The 20816-nt window shown below is 43.2% G+C and overlaps 1 long non-coding RNA gene across 2 annotated transcripts in view; it reads left to right on the top strand.

The window, feature by feature from the left end:
• The window catches only part of LOC147709540 (uncharacterized), a 79805-nt gene that overhangs the window by 41740 nt on the left and 17249 nt on the right, over nucleotides 1-20816 (top strand). For both annotated transcript variants that reach the window (XR_015296703.1, XR_015296702.1), the window contains exon 2: nucleotides 10709-11012. This is a non-coding gene — a long non-coding RNA (uncharacterized LOC147709540). The remainder of the gene's footprint in view (nucleotides 1-10708; nucleotides 11013-20816) is intronic.

The raw sequence follows: 20816 nt of genomic DNA, 5'->3' as shown, positions 1-20816 counted from the left end.
CTCTGTTATATTTATTGATTGACTTACACTTCTCTGCTATAATTAAGAATTTACTTACTTTAACTTCACTGTTAAAAAAACAGAACTACCTGTCTGAACTTAAACCCAACAGTGCCCTAACTCTTCTAATATAATTATTTTTTTATGCAATTTACAGCAAAAAAATGGAACGGGAGCACGAAAATATCAATGTTTCCTTCGACATTACATCTGAAGAGATTTTAAATGAAGAATTTTTAGATGAAGATTTTATGGATCAGTCTTTTGATGAACAATTTATTGAATGCTTACAAGACATAGAAACATGCATGTTTGAAGAGATTCCAGATGAAGTAATGCTGGAAGTTTTATTGAACTATGAAAATTCTGACCAATAAATTTTTATTTAATAATTAAAAATTGTTTGAGACATTATTCATTGTTATATCTAATTCATGAAGTACAACCAAAATAAATAAATTTAAAAAAAACAACAAAACAAACAATCAATAAACATACAATAAGTTAAAAGTCAATCATTCTTTTTTCCTCATAGTACGCTCCCCGGACCGCTTTCCGGTGCGCGAACCGGGAGCTTCCCACGCAAAAAAATAAAAAAATAATTTATTTTTTTTGCCCCGCGGGGCCCTTTTAAAACCTCCTCTTCAAACCTAGGGGGTCAGGGAGGATCTACTATACCCCCTTATGGCCATTTCCCCCTTCGTTTTGGGCTCCTCTTGTCTCTCGATCCTACCGAGAGACAAGATGGCGGCCGCTCCGGACTGTTTAGAATGTTGACAGACACCGGAGAGCCAATCAGCTTCGCTTCGCAAAGTTCCGTTACGCAAAAAGTACGCGAACCGGAGCACTACCCGGAGCGCTGTCACAGATATATATATTTTTTTGAACGTTAATTTCTCAAAATCCACTGGAGCACATATATTGAGACCTAGCAAAGGCACATCGGGCTAACAGTCCCTACAATTTTGCCAAGTTTCAAACAAATCCATTCAGCCGTTCGAGCTAAAAGTGAGGCCAACCGCCCTATGGAAATTAACATGGGAAAAATGCGTTTTGGGACCCCCCTTTTTTCTCGGCCCCCCAATGACGAACACCCCCCAAATTTTCAGGGGCTGCTCAGAAACAAATTGTGCCATTTTCCTGAAAATTCCAGCCAATTTCGTCCACAAACACCAAAGGTATTAGACATAGAATTTTCAAAAATCCCATAGGGAAAAAATCCTAACTATATATAGCTACTGGCGACCGCCAGTAGGTAATATATATATATATATATATATGTATATATATATATATATATATATATCAATATGGTACATATATGTGGAGTTACCTATAGAAAATTTATACTTTCTTACCTTTCAAGATATTGTCCTTCAGTATTGTGTATGCAACACTTGGTGCCATCGAGATTCCTAAGTCGATATTTTGGGGGAAACACCATTTACATCATGGATTTTACTCCGTGATGCAAACACAGCCCGGTTGTTACAACTACCACATTGTCACAACACACTACCATCACAACGCAAGTTGTTACAAGAACTTGCGCTAGATGGTGCTCTGGATAAGGAATTAGTATGATTTACGATTCCAAAACTTTCCGTAGAGTTGCACACACTTCAGCTGGAATAGTAAATCATACTATTTCAGAATCCAGCGCGCCATCTAGCACAAGTCCTTGTAATGACTTGTGTTGTAATGGTAGTGCGTTGTGACACCGTGTTGTGTTTGCATCGCAGAGTAAAATCCACGATGTAAAGAGACATATTCATATTTTGGGTGCCCACCTTCTGAAGGGCACTGTTAAAACATGGCCTCACAACTAGAAAACGTTATCAGACACAGAGTTAGTAAACAAGACATGATTTGATTCAAGGACGCATGAGATGGATCTCAGAGAGTGAAGTAAAAAAGATAAAGGGCCTGATCTAGGGTTCAGCAGAGAGGGTACTCTGTTGCAACGGCAATGGAGTACCCTCGCCACTAAATTAAACTCTTTTAGAGTCGGGCAGAACTTAAATATCTCAGAAATTCGGTTTTATTTGATTTGAAAGTTTTATATAGCACGAACATGACCAAGGCGGGTATCAGAGCGCTTTACAATTAGGATAGGTATTACATGAATATGCATTAAACAACAAGATATGAGTGTGTCACAAATAAGGTAGGGCGGATATAGGCCATGATGAGAAATATTTGATAATGTTCGATACATAAATGAGCTTGGCAGGCGAATGCTGGGATTCAATCTAGTAGTCAAACAGGGGGCATTCAATAAGCAGTGGGGCAAGGGGCGTGTTATGGTAAAAACCTAGACATTAGGATTTTTTAACTTCCTTTTTGAAGGTAGCAGTGGAGGAAATTCATCAGACTTCCGGTGGAAGAGAGTTCCACATCTTTGGGGCACCACCAAAGAAGGCTTTGGGACTCGTTCTCCTTTTGCAGAAGATCTGTGGTTTTAGGAGCAATGAACTTCCACTTCTTGACTTTCTGCAACCTCCAGATAGTTCTATTTTTTGAGTCAGATAAGTGGGAGTCTTGAGATGTAGGGCTTTGTGGATCATGCAGGCTACCATAGCCTGCATGGAGCATGGGCTACCATAGTCTAGCCTAGGCAGTACCAGAGCTTGAACCGCCATCTTGAAGTCCTCCTGTAGAAGGAATGTTTTTAGGTTCCTTAGTGTGTTCATCTGGTGTGTAGCACCCTTGCTTAAATTGCTAATGTAATTCTGCATGTTCAAGTGCTTAGTAAGTGTGATTCCAAAGGATATTGCAGCATCGGTAATGTGGGGAGTGCAGTTGAAGGCCTGAGACGTTTCAGCCAGTGGTCGATCTTGTGGGTGTGATTAGGCGGAGTGATGACAAGGAATTCTGTTTTGAAGGTGTCATCCATCCGCCCCAGGAGGTGCAAAAAAATCCCTGCAGGGCACCCGCAGCACGGGACGCGCGCGGGAGTGGCCGTGCGCTACCCGGGGCGGGCACGTCCCGCGCCTGTCAGTGACAGGAAGAGGCAGGTCAGGGCCACCCCCACTGGCTTCCTTACTAGACATCATTCAAGTAAAGACTATCCTTCTGGAAGTTATTGCTGGACTGGTCACCTAAACAGCAAGTAGTCATTCTTTTCTCGGGGACTTGAAACTAACCTACATTTTGCAGTTATCATCATAGAGTGTGTGGTTATCTTTTGATTTAAGTATTGATGGGCATGGAGTTATCTACCCCCGGGGATTTATAGTTGAGGTGACCCAAATTGCTGAGACTAGTGATTGTGTTTACTGAACTGTATCACAAATTAGAACTGTATTTGCTTAGCAACTAGGTCAAGGGGTGATTCCTATAAATAATTAAAGCCCCAAAATGGGGAAATCTACTTGTATTCCAAAGAAAAATGCAGTTCGGGGTCAAACCGTTATTGCAACGCCACCGCCGGTGACATCATTTGACAAAATGTTGCAAAGGGCTCAAGGTGTTGTCACCTCTGAAATTCAACAGACTGAAACGCGGTTCTCAATCACCCCGGACCTTTGTATGCACAATTTAGATCTACCTAGCAAAACTAATTTGTCTGGTACTCTGATATCCCCTGAAGTTGAGATAATGTCACCCCCAAAGCATGTGGACCCCGATTTGGATTTAACATTACCGCCAAATAAGGATATGGTCACACGCAATAGGGGAAGCATAAACAGTAAGCTGGGAGGGCGACTACAAATAAAAAGGCAAGAACAGGGTGTGATTCAAGAGAGAAAGTTCCCACTGGCCGGGATCTCATAATTGAACCTCCTATTATCCGACTACTGCAACTAAGTACCCAGCTTGGGCACAGTCACTAATAGTTGACCTCCTGTCCCAACTTGGCGATCTGATTAGGCAAGAGGTTGCAACATTAATTGAGCAATTGAAATTATTGACATACATGCTAACAACGAGGCAGATGCAATCCACCACTCTTGATAAAATGAATGGACCAAAGCGGGAGGACCAACCAACAGTCTTAATGCAAGGCCCTAGCAACATTCCACAGCCCCGGGCTACACAGCTCGAGCATGACAGGTTTATAAAGATCTCACAGAGGCCAGCTCTTGCTGTGATAGAGAGGAGTCATCCATAGGCCTGCCCCCCCCCCCACCCCAAACCTGCAAGCACAATGGAGGATCAGGATGTAAGGAATAAAGAGATAGGGGATAAGAGTGATGCTGTTTTGGCAACTATAAACCTCCCCCCACAATCATTACCTTATGTAGTTGTTCTAACTGGGGTCCCTCCCTTAAATGCTTCACAGAGGGAGTCGCAGCTGGAACTTAGGAACAAGAGCTTGTTTTGGCTAGCATCACACAGGCACTTTCCCTATGAGAGGGCAGGGGAAATTTTGATGGTACGGGGAGTGGATTGGGTGGGACCCAACAAAAAAGAATTGCTGGCGATTGTGTGATTGTTAATTTAAAAAAAACCCAGATGGTAAGCTCCCTATTCAACAATAGAAGTGCTTCTGCTGAGACCCATACAGGAGTGAGAATGCGCTCTCTTGATCATTTTTATTACAACTGTGCCAATCAGGAGAGGCCAAGGACTCTCTTAGGCCATACTAACCAGAGGGTGGAGGGACAACATCTGACCCATAGGCATTTTATCAACAGGCCGCTGTTTTATGACCTGCCAGTAAACAATCGCTATGGTCCCTTGGAAGATGTTGATTGACCATCAACTATAGAAGTTATGGGTTATGGCAAGAGCATTAAGGAAAACCAGGAAGGGAATGTGTCAAAAAGTTTGGGGAACCATCAGGGGTCATCTTCGGTTGTCTTGAAACCAGAATCAGGGTCATGTGACTGGTTGACTCCTAGGGCTGGGGCTGTGGCATGTCAATCTTCCTCCCTCCCAATGGAGATTTTACTAACTACCTTCACTAATCTTCCTATTGACACCATCAAGTATCTTAATTCCCAAACGATATCTGAAATCGCCCCTAGACCATTGGATGGAACATCTAGTCCTGGTGGAGACCTCAAGATCTTATCCTGGAATCTGGCTGGAATCAAGGGCAAGCTCTCTTCTCCTGATTGAGTTTGTTCATTGACCAGTTTGATGTGTGCCTGTTCGAGGAGACATGGGCAAGAGAGGACTTTGCAAGGGTAGGCTTTGTTACTTTTAACATACCAGCTATCACAAGGGGGAGGGGAAGGCAATCGGGAGGATTATCCATTTGGGTAGCCTCTCATGTGGGCTGTTATCTGACTACCCTGAACAGCTACTCCCAAGATATCCAATTGGTAATGCTTACTTTTCCATCTAAACTGAGACTCGAAATTAATATTATCTATTCCCGGCCTGTAACCCTGGCCCAGGAATCAAAAACTCTTGAGGAGTTAAACCTCTTCATCCAGAAGGTGCTGCCTAATTCAGGACTGATAGTGGGGGGAGATCTAAATTGCCACTTCGAACCCCTTTCAGGCTCGCATGATGTTATCAACAATGAGGAGGACCTACAGTGGGCTATACCTGATCCTCAAACTTGCCATGTTAAATCTTGGTCTCCCCTAGTTTTACAAATCATTGCCATCTTTTTGACCCACTGCCTGTGGGCCTGTGATGGCCGCACTCCCTCGGATAGGCCGAGTAAGCCCACATTCAATAGAAACGACCAGGCCTCCCAAATAGACTATATTATTGTCAAGTGTAGTTCCTGGCATAGGGTCATGGACTTTGAGGTCATCTCACATGTTGACAGTGACCACAAAGCTTTGATATTATCCTATAGGGTTCCAGATTCAGGTATATTGCCTGCTAGTAAGACCCCCATTGACGGCAGGTTAATTCTCACCAACAACAGGAGAAGAATAAAGTGGGGGACAATGAAACAGTCACCAGAGAAGTTGAAAACACTGTATGAATTGGTCATTCCAATACTGCAGGAACTTGGCACCTCTATGATTGATGGGATTAATTCAGCCCATACACACTTGGTTGCAACACTCCATAACCAGCTCATAGATAATTTAGCTAACATTTTAAATCCGAATAGTCGCCCCAAAAAAACAGAATTTCACCACAATGTGGAATAATGATGAGTGTCGCAAGGCCAAGACAGAGTTGCTAGCGGCTATCAAAGTGGAAAATAAGTCCCTAACAAACATCAGGCGGGCTCAGTACAAATAAGTTGTCTCTAGTGCAAAACTGCCCTGGGAAGAAAACAAATGGTTGAATATTAAAACCGCCCTACTGACTCGGAACATGGAAACATTCTGGGCAAAAGTAAGAGCGGGTACCATGGGCAAACCTAATTTACCAGCTGAAGTGTGGACTGAGCATTTCACAGCTCTGTTTGCAATCGATCCAGAACAGGATCATCAAATAGAACCCAGGGGCATACTGTGTTTACAAACTGTTTGTGCAGAAGATCAACCAGTACTAGTTACTAGACAGGCAAATGAGGTTTATGAAGGGATAACATTACGCGAGGTTATTGTAGCGATAGAAAAATTACCAGCCGGAAAAGCACCTGGCTTAGACAAACTTCCCGGGGATTTGTTCCGGGAAGAACCGTCTATTTGGGGCCCTTATTTGTTGGTGCTATTCAATGCCATCATGAATGGCATGCCCATTCCTAACACCTGGGCCGGGGCTGAATTTGTCCCAATATTTAAAAAGGGCTCCCCATTACACTCCGCAAACTAGAGACATATCAGTTTGATCGACGTCACGCAAAAACTGTTTGCTCTGGTAATATTAGAATGGACCCAGGGCTGGCTGGAAGAAAATGACATCATTAGCCCCTATCAAGCAGGATTCAGGAAGAACACCTCCACAGTGGAGCAAGTATTTAGATTCCAACTAATTACTTGGAAGATGGTATCAATGGAGGGTGGCGCCTCTATTTGAAATTCGTGGACCTGAAAACTGCTTTTGACCTCGTGCCCAGACCCAAACTTTGGGGGGTCTTAAGAGATATGGGGATCCCTTCCTTTCTACTTGATCTGCTAATCAAGCTGCATGACGCCACCTATGCCCAAGTTAGATGTGGAAGGGGAGGAGAACTAACCATCAGGCTCCCAGTTGGCAGAGGCGTCAGACAGGGCTGTGTGCTCGCACCAACCCTGTTTTGCCTCTTTTTCAACACACTTATCCCACTACTGGCTGAGGTCGCAAACAATGATGTCCCAAATTTAGCAAACATTAAGGTGGCAGCATTGATGTTTGCTGACAATACCCTCCTATTATCCAAGACACCGATGGGTATCCAGAGGTTATTGGATAGCTTTTCTTTATTCTGCAACTCTAGAGGTTTGGCGATTAACACCACTAAAACTAAATTCATGATTGTTAATCCCCCTAAGGCAACACGGCCCAATCCACAACTGAATGGGATGGTTTTGGAAAGGGTGTCGGTCTTTGAGTATCTGGGCATCAGTCTTAAAGAAGATATGCAGTGGGCGGCCCAAATAGCCAAAGCTAAGCTTAAGTTATCCCAGATTGCTAGGATCATAGCCAAATTGGCAAGAGAATCACCATCTAAACCCATTGGCCCCGCGATTGAAATGTTCAGGGTGCAAGCTCGGAGAGCCACACTGTATGGGGCGAAACTCTGGGGACACTGTTTGTTCACTCCGCTAACTGTAGTGGAGAGCAGTTTCCTAAGACAAATTATGAGTCTTCCAGCGGGTGTCCCGCTAATCACCTTGCGACTAGAACTTGGCATTTCGCCAATCGAAGACGAGGTCGCTTTAAGACCTCTAACCTTTTGGCGAAGACTCTGGGCGACTCCCGAACTAGTATCATACCAGGCAGAAACAAATGAGCTTCTATCCTACCCGGGTTTGCTGAAAAAGGTCCCTTGGTTTGCACATGTGAAGCACGAGTGTGAAAAGCTCGGCAAACCAACCTTGTAGAGTACTCCAGGGGCTACTAGCCCCTCGGTTCCTCGAGCTTTACTACCAAGGACCTATCACACCGAAAAGCTCCAGACCATGTACTCAAACCCTAAACTGGGCACCCTCACATCTCAGTTCCTTACAGTGAAGGATAACTATGAACTTGAAACCTTTATGGATGATATCCTTCCACAGGTGGCAAGGAAACTATATGTCCAGTTTAGACATAGCTCTTTACCTGTACGTGCTTTTACCAATAAATGGGCTGGGCAGAATGAGGAGGGGTGTCCAGCATGCAACACACAAGAGGAAACAGAATTGCATGTTTTATTTTTTTGCCCAGGTTACCAAAAAGCGAGGCGCTATTGGCTAGTACAACTTTGCCGGAATCTGGGGTTCAAGCATTGCAGGGAGGCATTTCGAGTCCTAAAATATGACACATCCAAACCCATTGTATATGCTGTTTCACGCTATTTAAACACAATGTGGCGAAGGAGATGGGGCTTCATCAAAGAGGAAAAATTATTGTAAATCGAATATCAGCACCAACATTAATATAATGTGACTAGCATGAGATTAGTTTTCTGAGATACAGATTTTTTAATTGCTTCTGTATATACAAGTATTTATGATGAATGTGATTTTATTGTAAATAGCCTAAGTTATTTATTGAAATATTTCTGTTATTTCTTGACTGTCTGCCGAGTGCACCAACATTAACTGAAATAACTGTTTCCCACTTATGCCCACTTTCATCTCCTCCCCATCGCCCACCCAACTTACCCGGTAAAACCCAGTACTGTGAGTTATAATTAGTAATTGTATCCTTGTATAGAATGTTGTACAGAATTGTATGAGTTGCTCATGTATGTTTGTTATTTTGTTGATTTGTGTATACTTTTATGGTCCCAATGACCGAAATAAAGGTTTTCAAAATGAATAAAGACATCACAGATTTCTGAGGCACAGATCTGGCTGAGCAAAGTACCTCACAGTAGAAGAGAAGAGTGCACAGGTCCCTCGTTTACAATGGGGGTTTGGACATGCTAAGGAAGCTGGATACATTATGTTGCACAAAAAGCCCAAAATACAGTGATATCTCTGACCTTTCAATGAAGACGGACTGTGCTGTCCCACCTGAAGAAGGGATAGATAGCTCAATGGTGAAAGTAGGACTCTATCACTGAGGGACAGAAGTGAATCTGTTAGGACCCGGCCTTAAAATGCCCAGGAGAGGGTATGACATCCATGTTGAGTAGTTGTGCTAATGAAGCAGTCAAACAGCATGCCCAATTTGAATAGAGCTCTGTGTGCTTTTATTTGAGACCATTTAGAGGTGATGCAGGTAAAAGTGACGTGTGGTATGCAAAGTTATTGAATTGGGAGAAACAAGTAAAAGTTTTTTGTGAATGGTCATGGTACCTTCTGGATATCAGCATAGTTATGACTGTGCTAACTCTAGGATGGCATGAAACCTCTAGCAGCTGATCAGCATATCTATCATGTGAAAATGAAGACCGCGGTCACTTATGGAGCGTGCGTTTGGGGCTCGGCATATACTGAAACACTTCAAATCATTGAGGACACGTTTTTTAAATCCCTGGTTTCTCTTCCGCAGTCAACATCTAATCATGTACTCCATTTGGAGTTGAGTTTGCCTCACATTAAAGGCTCAATTAGACTCGCCCCTCTGCTCTTGTGGTTTTCCATCTGGCGTAGGAACACTGTTCCCCTAACTTAGAGTATAATAAAAGATTGCCTTAGATTGGAGAATTCGATGGTTACATTATGTCGAGCAAGAATTGACTGTCCTGGGGTTGAAAGATCTGTTTATGGATCCAATGGCTTGCAGGCTAATGTCAAAGTGAAGATTGGTGGATACCTTAATGTGGAAGGCTCGATACATTTGCAGGGAAAACAACTACAGGAAGCAGTCAACTCTGGCTTACCAACCGCTTTTATCTCTCGTATAAGTTGGATATCCCTACTTAGAGGAGGTCTCAATACCGCAACATAAATTCATAATTTTGCAGTTTCGGTTCAACTTGATACCACTAATGTTAAGGTTTCCATCAAAATCATTTAACCATTCAAATTTGGCCAATTGCCCCTGCGACACAATCTCTCCCCAAAAAGAACCTCTTTTTTGTTTTTCTGTGGTTACTATCATAAGGAAAGGAAAAATACATTGTACCTATTTTAAAGAGCTACAAGTTAAACAATGCAGGGTTGCACAATTTTTCTTTAAAAAATTTCCTGAACATCTAGTGGGCTACTCGCTAGCTCTATTTCTTTGGGCCTGTATAAAAAAAAAGAAAGTATCTGGGAACATAACTTTCTCTGAAAAATATAAATTGTTTATTGTATTTGACTTCATACCAGATCGGGTAGACTTTGTACACACAAACTGAAATTCTAAAAGAATGTTGTACCCTCTTTTTTATAACTTTTTATAGACGTTGAATTGAACTGATTACTGTAGGCCACCTATGAGAATGTTTTTTTAATTTACTGCTGCAATGTACTTTTATGATATTATTTAACAATGATCAAGTAAAGTTCATTTGAATTGGACTAAGCTAATTCAAAAATAAAAATGTACCTTTAATGTGTCTATCAGAATGCTTGGATACAATCACCGCCTAGACCTGAATGTTGATTGTTTACTACATTTATGATGGCATTGTATCTTTAACGTAGGCACACTATTTTTCAAAAGCCACTACTGTTCTAAGTTATAAATAGTAAATACGTTATGGCATATATATGTTTTAGGAATGGAGATTGTATTGAAGCAACCACAGCTGGGTCTCACCACATGTTCTGTCTTCTTTCAGGTGAGAATGTGGCCCTGGGTGGTCGAGCCACCCAGTCAAGTATTATTAGCGGAGAATGGAGTCACATAGGTTACATGGCCTATGCAATCAACGCAATAGATGGAAATCAGGACCCCGAATTTTCACATGGATCCTGCACCCATACAAACTATGAACACAATCCCTGGTGGAGGGTGGATTTACTAAAACCACATACAATTTCTGCCATTTCCATCACCAACCAACTTTATGTCCCTGAAAAGTTGAATGGAGCAGAAATTCTCATAGGAAATTCTCTATGAATCCATGGAAATAACAATGCAAGGTACAGTGAAATCTTTGTTCACTTTCAGCTGCCATTCAGAGATGGCAGGCGCTTGTTTCTCCGGATCAGTTATATTATTTATTTTATTACAAGGCTTACCAATTCCAGTCCTGCATATGATCAGAGTAATAGATCCGCCATCTTGAAATGAAGAGTGCAAGCATTCAATTTCCTAAATGCATAATTTAAATGAATATTATGGAAAATAAGTTAGATTAAGTGCAATCCTCTGACTCGATTTCCACTCTGATAACGTATGTAAGACATATTTCAGGGCATGTGTACAGGTTTATTAGTTATACCTTACTTTTAAAGCACTAAATTTAATACTTGCTTTGTCACAATAAATGTTACTTATTTGGAAAGAGGAATGATTCCTCACTTTACTTTCAGTTTGTTAGATTTATTTCTTACCAACAGTTCCTTATTTTCTCCATTTCCTTGTGATCTGGGAAATGTTTTAGTCTTCCTTTATTTTTACTTTACTTAATTTATTTCAGTACACAATTATTTACCTCTGCTTGCTTCTTTTTTGCTCTCCACTTTCTTGTGGTGCTCTAGTCAGCTATCAATCTAATTTCTAAACAAAACCCCACCTCCTCGCCTCACAATCATTAGCTGATTGTTGCAGCATGTTTTTAGGTCTTGCATAGGCAACGCATGCGCTGCGGATGTACGTTGTTACAACGCATGCTTTTACTACGCATGCCTTTACAACGCAGGTTTTTCAACGCAAGTCGTTACAACGACTTGCGTTGGGGGGTGCTGGATAGTGAATAGTTTAATTTACTATTCCAACTCTAGTCCCCGTGGATAGTAGGGAAGGTGTTGGAGAGTAAATTAAACTATTACCTATCCTAGAGCGCCCCCCAGCGCAATTCGTTGTAATGACTTGCATTGAAAAACCTGCGTTGTAAAGGCACTACGTGGTAAAAGTTGCGTCGTAAAGGATGTTTCCCTGCGCTGCCTCTACAAGGCATCAAGTAATTAGTTTGTTAGGGTGTAGCTCCGTCTATTGCCTGTCATTTCTGTTGCTGCTTGCCATTATTTGAACTTAGTCATTGCTCTTGTTAGATGGTTTTTAATTGGCTATTGATGAGATATTTACTTCCGGTTAAGACCGGACGCAGCAGCGCCTAACTACTGTGTTCGTCCGCGCTCTTTGGTGTGCACTATTTTCTTTTAGGCGGCTGGCCACGCGCGCTTTCACTTTTTGATGCTGGCAGGATACTTGCGTCTTCTCGCAGAGCACCATGCTAGACGCTCGCAGCTGCGGTTTCCCACTTGTTAATCTCAGCAACTGCATGCCGTCTACAAACGCCATGGAAATGCTGCCGCTCTAGCTACTTTCGCTTCTATGGCATGGCTGACAGCATTAGGCGGGCCTGAGGTGCTAGCGTCACTTGGAAGATGGCGACTGCATGCCGTCTACAAACCCCATGGAAATGCTGCCGCTCTAGCCACGTTCGCCTCTATGGCATGGCTGACAGCAGTGGGCGGCCTGAGGTGCTAGCGTCACTTGGAAGATGGCGACGTCCTTTGTTGTGGTGCAGGCAGGAGCAGTGCGATGTTCGCTGAAGGATGCGTGGGGCGCCGACCGTCGGGTAATTGGCAGTAATATGTTTGCATGACCAGTAGCGACCATAGCCAAGGCTTTCTGAAAGTCGGCCCATGAGCAGGAGCAGCTCAAAGGGATTGACCTCGTCTGTCTACTGCAAGGCACCCAGAATGTGCACATTCCAGCCCCTGCCACCCTTCCTAATGCTGCTGCTCTACGCTGCTATGTCTCCATTGAGGCGATTTCTGGCGTGAGACAGGCAAAATAATACATTGTGGCGTAAAAAATCCGGAGCATCTCGCCTGCACTGGGTCTATTAACGTGTATGCGTTTGTCAACATCCTAAGATCCCCTGCGCAGGAATGCCGGGGCATTGGGCAAGGTTCAGAGGACTCACTGCCAGTACCCCCACAGCTCCTGTCTGTCTTCTCTCCCTCCCTCACTTGACTGCCACGCTCACTCCTGTCTCCTCGTTCCTCTCACTTTTTTCTCTCCTGTGTGCCAGGTGTATATAACCCAGCACTAGTATTTACATGTCACACCCCGTTTATGTAGATGGAGAAGAGGGTTGGTGCAAGGACGCATCTCTGCCTCACCCCCTTCTCCACCGGGAACTTTTCCGTGGTCCGACCTGCTACGTCATACCTAACCTGGGCTTAATTCTCGGTATGAAATTCAACCACAAGTGCTTAAAAGTCCGGTGGTAGGCCCAGTTTCAAAAGGGTTGACCAGAGCTTAGGGCGAGGAACCAGATCGAACGCTGACTTCAAATCAACAAAGGCAGCATAAATCACCCCTTTCCCCAGTGTAACTGCTCACTAATATATTAAAACAAATTTTAAGACCAGGTCCACAGTGCTGATTGATAGGCGAAACCCTGCTTGGAGATTGGAGATAATATTTAGTTCCTCCAACCATTCCTGAATTCTACCTAGGACCACCCTGGCAATAACTTTCTGAATACAATCAATCAGGCTTATGGGCCTGTAATTGCCGGGGTGCGAACAATCTCCTTTTTTAAAGACCGGTAGGATAACCGCACCTGCCCATGAACTCAGGAGAGGAGCACCTTGGGCGATAGCATTAAGAAGCAATTGAATGTACAGTGCCCAGGAGTCAACAGCATGTAAAAATACGTCAGCAGGGATACAATCAAGCCCTGGGGCTCTACCTCTTGGGACCTGAAGGAGAGCAGTTTCTACTTCCTTTTTGGTAAAAAAATGCTGTAGGGACATAAGAGGGCATCACAAAAGGCCCTGAATCTAGTTGACTGGCTGCAAACTGGCCCTTATAGTGGTCTATCCATAAGTCTGGGTCATATTATTGGATGGTATATCACTGTGATCCCTATTACCCCACTTGACTATATGCCAGAAGGCAGTCATGTCCCTTCCCTTACAGGAATCTAGGAAATCCTTTCAATGATCTTCGTCCCAGACCCTCTTGGCTTGAAATTGTACGACCTTATAGGCCACCCTTTTCTCACGTATCAAAACACCATCCTTGCTTTTTATGGCCGAAGCTAGTTGTGCATAGGCAGTGGGGCAGGCAGAGTTATACCAGATGGCAGCCTTCTGGACCATGGGGGCATGTCTTGGTTTAGAATTAACACTAAAAAATGTTTTTCTAAGATTACTAAAAAAGGTTTTGTGGACCTTAGTAGCCGTAAATAAGAGAGAACCCCGCAATTTGTCATCCTGTAGGGTAACTATGGCTTCCGCTAGCATAATATCCATCTGTTCCAATTGATCAGCCGTGCTAGACACAGTTAACCATTTAAGCCTGCGTGTGTCGTTTGTCAAAAATACTTCAGGAGGATCTGCCTCAGGTTCCGGTAATAATTTTGTATTAGAGATTCTCACCTCCATGTAAAGGAGTAAAGGATTATGATCACTCTCCAAACGTGGAATGAGCTCCATATCTTAAAAAAAAAACAGAGCTCCATAGATAAAAGAAAATAATCAATACGACTAGTGCGCGTGCCTGAGACAAATGTGGGTAACCCATTTTTATCTGATAGGGAGCGACCGTTGGCAGTTCTCAACCCGTGTTCGAGGCACAATACTTTGAGTTGTAGAGCGGCCCGACCATCTCTTAATGGGCTCCAGATCAAGCGGAGGAATTGACCACTTGTCATCCTCCTCTACATTTAAAAACATATCGTTGAAGTCCAGGGGTTCAAAAGTACATTTAAAATCGCCAGCCATTAGTATCTGTATTCCTCCATCGTAATTGCTTAAGAATTCATCAAGAAACGCTACCGTTTGGATGGCCTTGACTCCTTGTAAGCCTCTGGAATAAACTTTTATTTATCTGTTTTCAAAACCAACACCTAAATAAAAAGTTTGTCATTTACTATACCAGTAGCTCCAAGTCTCGCAAATGCAAGACCTATTGCATTGCAAATGCTTGTTGATGATGGTCGCTGAATGCGCACACAGAGAACGCTTGACGTGGGCATGTCAGTTGCAAGTGTGTTTGTGCTGTCCTTGCCTGGATGGAGCCAAAGGCACAGAGAGCTGCCATTGTAGGCATCATGGAAAGCGATGCTCTCTATTTAGATAGGACCTGGACTGCTTCCTGCAGCTCCCTTCAGGGTGTATGTTGAACACATTTACCCCTTATGACTGCTGTGCTCTTACACCTGATGTGAATGAGGGAACCGACTCATATTTCGAAAGTTAGATTTCTGGCCAAACATACTTTTGGACACTGATCACTTCTGTGTGATTTCCCTGTGCTTGGTGTAAGATGGCCTTGATATTCTTGAGTCATCCATCTGGAGTGTCTGGCCCTCAAGCTGTCACATTGCCACCACAGCTCCCACTGTTTGCCTGTGGATTTCTTTTCTCTCCCACAAACCCTGTTGTTGGGCTCAGGGCAACATTCTGGGCAGAGGGTTCAGAGTCTTGGGTGGTAGCTCACAGGGAAGGCATCCATGGATATGAAATAATGTCCCCCATTCTATTGCTTCCTGGCCTTGTTGCAGCTTCTAGCAGTCATCGGAGGAGCACCTGCACGTGTTCCATGGACATAAAAGCATGTGTGCACTTCCACTGAATCCCTCACAGGTTGCAGCTCTCCAGACCTGCCACAGAGGAGAAGCACATATTACAAACCAGCAAGAATGTATCCTCTTCCCAGGGTGCCAGTGATATAATCACCCTTCACCAGTTCGATCAGCACAAAAAGCTATACAATGTACGTCCTCCGCTACCCATCCTCCTGACCTTTTCAAGTCGTTTTGGAAGCTTCAGTTTCTCCCCTTCAGCTGGTTTGCTGTTGGGACTTTCATTGGAGCTTTCAGGACCTCCAGGACTTTGCACATCTTGGTGAGACACAGGGAGCAGAGCATCATAGTCACATATGGAACACTTGCAACGAAGGTTAGCCTCACGCTGAAGTTACTTACTGGTAATTTGAATTAAAGGGAGAGAGTAGGACTCAGTAATGCCATTACTAGTATGTAATTTAAGCAATATCTTTTGCCCCTCCTCTATTGAATTCATGGCAAATGAGATTTATTTAGCAAGCAAACACAACATGGAGAACTGGCAAGAGAAGTAGTCTTATATTGAAAACAGAAAGTCCACTCTCCCCTATTCCTTCATAAGGGCTAGAACCCTGTCCCCTGCCTCCAAATATCATATATGATTTGTACTTTTGAAAGCCTATAATGTTTAAAGAATGTAGATGAATCAGACCATGTAGCTGCCTGGAAATCGAAGAACCTGGCAACGTAGCTACGGTAGAAGACATATTGCAGGTGGATATCCCTTGAATTGCCAGTGCACAGACCTGACCATCAACTAGCCCTTTGCTATAAGGGACTTGATCCTCCTACTCAAAGTTGCAGGTTTTTCCCCTTTTTCCTGGACAAAAATTCACAAACAAGAATTCCAACTTCCAGAATGTCTGAACCGTTTGTAAAAAGATAAGGAGAGCCCTTCTAACATCTCGAGGTGATTTTGTTAGAATTATAACCTTCTGAGTGGAAGGAGAGGTAAAGAATCCCATCAAACCACCTCCTTTTTTGGCAAAAGTGGTAATCGATTTTCAGAACAAAGAAAGGCACTGGAACTAACACAACCTGTCCTGAAAAACTCTGCAGAAAGAAACTTGACAAAGCTTCTAATTCCTCCAACCTTCTGGCCGACGTAATGGTTGCAAAAAAAGACCGTTTTGAGAGTCAGATACTGCAGGTTTGCCTATTCCAGACTCTCAAGCCTTCAAAACCAAAGGCAGGAAAATAATCCTTGAATGGTCTAGAAGAGGCAGTTGACAAACCTTTCAAGAGTCTAGCAACTAAGCCCTCCTCATCTGCCAAATTCTTCCATGGTCCCCAGAATTCCTGGATCACTGCCCAGCCAACCCCAACCCCAACCATAATCCTTCCTGCAAAAATTCCATGATCAAACTCGCAGATGTGGGATCTAACCCGCAAATGTGCCCCGGGGTCTTTTTTATGATCTGCAAGTTGACCACTTAGTGGAATCCTATAACATAACCACAAGCCTGGCCTATTATGCGGGACTGTGTAACCGTGCCTAAATGCGGATGGACCATAGGTTTGGCTTCCGCAGTAACTGCTCTGTTACCACCGTAGCCACACTTCACCGATGACCCATATTTTTACTGTCTGTCACCGCCATACAAACCTTGGCAGTAAGGTGCAGTAAATAAAAACATGCCCCACTTGCCATGGGAGATGACTTCCATGACAAGGGAGCATCATCTTTTTATATTCAAAAAGAAAATTTTGTTTCTGGACTTTCTTTTCAAAATAAAAATAGCAGTTTGGTGCAAGCCAAGGTATTGACAGGAACCAACGTGAGGGCAGTTCCTGCAAATGTTTTATAAATTACTACTCGTTGGATGCCATTCATAAATTTAGTAGGCATCTTATCCATCAGGTCGCACTGGCAGGGAAACCAGCATGGACATAAATCATAAATCATGGGTCGCCAGGAGCAGCAACTGCTACACCCAGGTCACCTGTTGATACTCCCTGGTACTTTGCTTGCGACCCTTGACTACGGGACACAGGAGTTTGATGTCAATTGCACACATATAGCACCAGGGGGGCAACTAGACCCGATCTTCGGGGGGGCGGGGGGGGGGGTAGTACTAAACATTGGTAGTGGGGTACAATTTTGTACACTGGGAACCAGACCCTTTTGGAAGGTCAATCGGTCCGGGTTTAATGTGCTAATGCAAATAAAAGACATATGTGCATGCCTGTTCTTTCATGCTTTAGCACATTAAAGCCAGATCTTTTATCATCACCAATGCATTCCTCTGAGACACAGAGCACTGCTGGATCCCAGAGAGTGTGCATCAGACCTACGAGCATCAGGTTTCTGCAGGATGGTTTGTACCAAGCGAGTCCTTTGCATGTCTGAAGAAGTAGAGTAGCAAGGATACCATAGACCCTGGTACAAGAAGGAGAAATGGCCGCTTGAATGCTGGTGTGGTAGTAAATACAGCAATAATCAGGGCTCTGGGCTCCAATGCCACTGCACCTGCTGCGCACATTTTAGCTACATTTTAGCTACAGTGGCACTTATCCTACTGGATTTAAGCGCCGCATTTGATACGGTATCTCACACTGTATTAATAAAAACTCTCAGCTCCCTGGGCATCTCTCAACTGGCTTGCCTCATTTTTGACTAAGCGCACGTTCCAAGTTTTCTACCACACAGCTTAGTCCAATATGCATGTTTTTGCTCACGGGGTGCCACAGGGCTCCATACTTAGTCCCTTACTTCTCAATCTACATGTGAGTCCCTTAGCCGAAGTGGTAGAAAATTCTGGGCTGACGCTATATTCTTATGCCGACGATTCCCAACTTATTTTTGCTCTCTTCTAAGAATACAAATGATTCCTCTCCCCTCAAAATGGGTCTAATAAAAATAGCATCATGGATGCAGGAGAACTTTCTTAAACTAAACGGAGAAAAAACAGAAGTACTCATATTTGGTAAAAACAAAAATTTGGGGGGTCCCCAACACTGGTCATGTGAAATGGGTACTCTTTCCTCACCTTCTCCCCAAGCGCGTAGCTTGGCCATCATTATTGATGAATCTCTTCACATGCACCTGCATGCAGTAAAAACCACTGCCACTTGTTTTGCCATCCTCAAATGGCTAAAAGAAGACTGTTGGATGCTGCCAGAGTCCACTCAGAAAACCGTGGCCAATGCCTTGATTACCTCAAGGCTTGACTATGGTAATGTGCTTTATCTGGGCTCAAATAAAGCCACAACACGTAGATTACAGATGGTACAAAACTCTGCAGCTAGGCTGTTATGCAAGGTCCCAAGAGCTACCGCACCTCCCAATACCTTTGAAACCTGCACTGGCTCAGGGTTGAAAACCGAGTCAAATTCAAAGCGCTCAGTGTTATGCACAAAATCAAAGTAGGTAGTGCACGGAAATACCTTCAGTCCCTTGTCTGCCCTTATTCTCCCTCTCGTACTCTCCGTTCCTTCAAGCAAGAGAAGTTTGTTGTTCCCAAAATCAAGCTTTCCCGGATGGGCAGAAGATATTCCTCCTATTTAGGTCCCTCTCTGTGGAATTCACTGCCATTTTCACTTCGCAACGAGACTGATTATATCAAATTTCGCAAAGCCTTAAAAACATGGCTATTCAACACCTAGACATTTACAATGTCCTCGGCCTCTCTGCGAATCTGTTAATTGCGCCGGGAAACCCTTTTTGGGTAGCTACTGCGCATTATAAGTGCAAATAAATAAATAAATAAAATAAAAAGTACATAAATAAATACGTCCCTAGTGTGATGCACATAAAAGAAAAGTGTCTCGTCTGATTAAAAGTAGCATGAAGTGCATAATGATAAATGCTTACAAGAAACAAGAGGAATCTCCCAACAAACATTGAAAAGTCGACTTGAGGTGTGAAAAATAAACCAGGATAAAGAAAATTGTGTGGAGCTTCTATCTGGCTGTCACACAATGATCAGGGGTAACCTACAGCTCAAAAGGAAGGAGTATTCACAGAGAGCAATGGTTACCAGTTCACAATGTATAAGCATGCATCTGAAGGTATTTCTATAGCATGGACCTAGCCGGAGAGAAACAGAGTGTTGCACATTATGAGAGGTGATGGGAAATGATGCAAGATTGTATTCTTCAAGTGCTAACTTAAATCCTTTTGTTACATACACTTACAGTAGTATCTCACACATTACATTTTAGGCACACTTTCATTAAGTGATTTCCCACAATTGCACATTTTTCCGTCAATGCCGAGCTGGATTCAAACTAGGGTCCTCAGATCGACTGCTTAGCAACAAGACAATGCCTCCCTCCTTAGTATATAGATTAGCACTTTCTAAAAAAAAGCTTCAAAGATAAGATTTCACCACTCCTTGTGAACCCTCCTGTTGCGTTGATGTCTTAAAATAGCCATTAGGCCATATTCTTCATACTGCCTAGTGAGTCGAGTGCACATTTGTTTGGTATTTATGTTTTATACATGGATAGCACCCGAATGAGTTGTCTCTTGTTTATGGCTGAGCTTTAACTGTCCGCACCTACACAATGGTTACAGATAATTACATACAGAGGATATTTAAAAGGTAACTGTGTAATCTGGTCCAATATTATCGTTGAAGGGGTCAAGTGATATTGATAGAGCGCGCAGGTCACCCGGGTCACTGAGTTTACCAATTTTCCACACACTGAGCCCAGGCGTGCCTACAAGTGACAATATTTCTGCGTGAACCGGGTGAAGTCCTTAGCACGCTACTATGAGTAATTCGGGGGGTGACTTCCCACCACTGCTGATCATGTACCTGACTTACCACAGGCACATTACTCCTGACGGATCAGGAGCTAGCAGGGAATAAGGGACAGGATTCCTACAGAAAAAACACTTTATAAACCAAATACATTTATCCACACTATATACTGTAAAATGACCACAGACACCTGATGAGTTTAAAAGTTTATCCAGAGATTTCAGAATGAATATGCCAAGATGATAAGCCAAATACACAGTAATACATCAAGTGTTATCATTAATGCCACAATGTAACTATGGATTAGGGCAAACACCATTAGAACAATTGGGAACACTGCGGAGTAATGAGCTATTCACCGCAAACTTTAAACTAGGGCAAGGGACATGAACAGGACATAAAATGAGTACTTAAACTAGGCTAGTTATTCTATTCTTACTGAATTTCACTGCAATCATGAATAAGGGAAGGGGAAAAATGGAACA

This window comes from Lissotriton vulgaris, chromosome 6 (genome assembly GCF_964263255.1).
Source record: "Lissotriton vulgaris chromosome 6, aLisVul1.2, whole genome shotgun sequence".
Taxonomy (NCBI): Eukaryota; Metazoa; Chordata; class Amphibia; order Caudata; family Salamandridae; genus Lissotriton; species Lissotriton vulgaris.
The sequence above is the reverse complement of the archived record's forward strand: the minus strand, read 5'-3'. Positions and strand labels throughout refer to the sequence as shown.